Below are 3,455 nucleotides of genomic sequence, written 5' to 3' on the forward strand. Positions count from 1 at the left end.
TAGTTTTCATTCTGTTCAACTGTCCTTCAAATTTTCTCTTTTGCAAGAAAAGGAACACATGGCTTCAATATTCACTTCTGTTCTGCAGTCATCCCTCCTGAAATAAAAGTTAAGCATTGCATTGTTATTATGATAATACATACAATAAACCTTGCTCCAAACCATTTGATGCAAAGCAAATCCACCTCCCACCCACAGCTGTGCTCCGTCTAGAGCATGCATGTCAAACTCCAGTCCTCGAGGGTCCCAAACAGGCCAGGTTTTCAGTAGGGATATCCTGAAAACCTGGCCTGTTTGCTGCCCTCGAGGACTGGAGTTTGACATCCTTGTTCTTGAGCTTCTACCACGCAAGTCATCCATGTGAGTGACACTGTACTGCAGTCCTGGTCTGCACACAATCTACTGAATCAATGACATCACACTGTAAAGGCAATCTACAAGATGTATTAGTTGTCCACACTTCCGAAATGTTACTTTTATGTCCAAATCACTTATTCCCATGACCTGATATTTGTATTTGTTATTTATAGGATTTTCACATGTATTACTACTGTGAAACGCTATATACATTAATAGTGCTATATAAATAAATACATACACATTTATATATAATAATAATAACAGCATGTTCTTTTAAAGCGCTGCTAGTTTTACGTAGCGCTATACAGAGACATTTTGCAGACACAAGTCCCTGCCCCATAGAGCTTACAATCTTTGACATTGGTGCCTGAGGCACAGAGGATATGAAGTGACTTGCCCAAGGTCACACACACACATAAATATATATACACACACACACACACACACACACACACACACACACACACACACACACACACACACACACACACACACATATATGAAAACTAACACAGAAAAAAAGAATCCCCTGAATAGCACTCTAACATACACAAATTGTATCAATAAAGGTTTATTAATCACATACACATAAATGGTTAAAATGAGGAGCAGTGGTGACCTACAAAGCTGTTATAAACTGAACCTTAAGGTGTGGGGAAAAATGCTACACTGCAGTAATAAGTACAAAGTGTGTAAATAAAGTGTAGAGGCAAGAAATACTTGCATCAGAACACTCAGACCGGCCGGTCAAGTACTACCTAAGTTGAAGCCCCCTGTGTGAAGTGCTTGTATGAAACTAGTGTATAACTAACAAGCAAGGAAATGAATAAGTTAATTATATAAGTTAGTAATATGATCCAAGCCTATAGATATGAAACACACAGATGAGCAAAAAATTGGCAGATATAACTAACAAGCCAAAATAGGTAGCAAAAGTACTTAGACCAGTCCTGAGTGTACAGCAAAGTGTCCAGCAGAGTGATAGCTGAGATCACCACCACATCCTAGATGAGACAGACAAGCGCTGACTTGCTTGTTTCACCAAATGCTTTGTCCGGGGGCTTAACATATAGACAGTTGATAGATGTATTTGAAGTTGCATATTCTGTGCCGTGGATTAATCAGTATACTGAAAGCAACTGAAGATGGTACAGTAGCTGTGATAGGTTGGCCTCATAGCTCCTCCTTCAATGGAGGAATCGGCTCACAGAGCACTTAACTCCCTAAATGCCCAAAGAAAAAAGTAAGCGTGCAGTACTTAAAGTGAAAGTAAAATGAGAAATGAAATAAAATAAACACACACATTGAAAAATCACTCACCCGACTGAGAGCGCCTTCTACAGAGCGCTGTACCACTGCTCAGCTAGCAGCTAAAACTGTCTCATTTTCCCACCATTGAAGTTTACACATGTCCACGCCCCACTCTAACAAGACGCTGTGTACGGAAGCTCGCAGGAGACAAACTAGTGAGAGAAGGTGTAGCTGCTAGCCACACTCCACGAGGTGCATTGTGGGAAATGTAGTTCTTTGCCTGCTAGCTTCTCTGACTGGTTACTGATCACGTGATGTCACTAGGGGCGGGATTAGTGTGTTGCAATGTAACGGCCCGGCTGTATGATTGTCACAGAAGGGGGGAGCCTGAGAATGTCACGGATTTAATTACACATGTAATGATGTAATAACACAGCCATGAACTAAGCCAGTATACATATGGTCATGTGATATTTATAATGCATTTATTAACATTATTGTGTGGATTTGGGCTGAATTAAACTTGTATGGGATTGTCACTTTAATATCACAGTACCACTACTGTTTAACACTTATAATGACCTCCTGATTACAGATTATTAGGGACAGACTTAAAAAGGCCTGTGTAAATATTTATTATAGAGTGGCCTCTTTACTTTATAATATCAGGGAGTATCAGACAGGCCTGTGTTTATTTTTAATATACATTAGGGTGACCTGACTCCAGATTATTGGCCTTTCCCTCTGACAAATGCATATTTTCCTATACTGTGTTAATTTTGTTAGAACAAAATAAATATTCATGCGCTAAATGACAGTACCAGTGTGAGTCCCAATAAGAAGTAGTGAGGTAAAAAACCATGGTACCAGCAACATATGTAACTGATGGGGAGGGTGCTAAAATATATGGAGTGTGGCGTCCTGATTGCTAAATGAGGTGTATTATATCATAAGTGCATATAACAATATCCCTCATAGCAATCTATTAAGAACCAACAAGAACTAGGTAGCACAATAATCAGTGCTGCAGTTATAGCCTAATAATAAGTATATATATATATATATATATACATATATATATATATATATATATACTGCTGCGGCCAAGTTTATTCGAGCATTTGCCCGTTCTTGGCCGCAGCAGTAGCCTGGTGCGCGCCCGAGAGTGACGGGCGCGCGCCGAAGCAGCGGAAGAGCGCCCTCCGATCGGGGCGCTCTCCCTACCGCTGCCGGGTCCGCCGGGTCCCCCGGAACCCCCTGCCGCTGTCCCGCGATCGCGGGAAACCAGGGCTCCCTCGGGGAGCCCCTGGACGAGCGTGCAGGGGGCGCACGCTCCCGAAGACGCGTGACCGCGCGTCTATGACGCGCGGCACGCCGAGGGGTGGCCACTAGCAAGCCGGGAAATCTCCCGGCTTGCGGTACCGGCCACACTCGAATAAAGTGTGTCGGTACTATATATATATATATATATATATATATATATATATATATATATATATGTAACCCATATTCCCCCACCCAATCGCAGATAGGGTGCATGTGAGGGGAGCTATATGTATTACCCAGTGTGGTGCTTTACCTGTGAGGCTCACAGGAGGCCTGAGCCTCCGCCAATGAGAGCCTGGGGTGTATCCTCCTGAACAATACTATATGGTGCAGCGCCTCCACCTGTGATGGCTCCAAGCAGAGCGGGAGTTGTTCCTCACAGGACAATAATATAATATCACGCACACAGCATATAAAAGAACAGTGACTTTTCTAACAGTAACATAACTATGCATGTCATACATTAAGTGTCTCTCTTCTAGGAGACACAGTAACTCATGTGTCTCGCAGGATGCAAC

General features: G+C 42.4%; 1 long non-coding RNA gene across 1 annotated transcript; it reads right to left on the reverse strand.

The window, feature by feature from the left end:
• Positions 1 to 4: 4 nt before the first annotated feature.
• LOC142477711 (uncharacterized) lies at positions 5 to 2,015 on the reverse strand. Its single transcript, XR_012792630.1, has 3 exons — positions 1,681 to 2,015; positions 1,300 to 1,583; positions 5 to 97 (listed from the first exon to the last, which is right to left on the reverse strand). It is a non-coding gene; the product is annotated as an uncharacterized LOC142477711 (long non-coding RNA).
• Between the last annotated feature and the right edge of the window lie 1,440 nt (positions 2,016 to 3,455).

This window comes from Ascaphus truei, unplaced genomic scaffold, assembly GCF_040206685.1.
Source record: "Ascaphus truei isolate aAscTru1 unplaced genomic scaffold, aAscTru1.hap1 HAP1_SCAFFOLD_228, whole genome shotgun sequence".
In the NCBI taxonomy this organism is placed as follows: domain Eukaryota; kingdom Metazoa; phylum Chordata; class Amphibia; order Anura; family Ascaphidae; genus Ascaphus; species Ascaphus truei.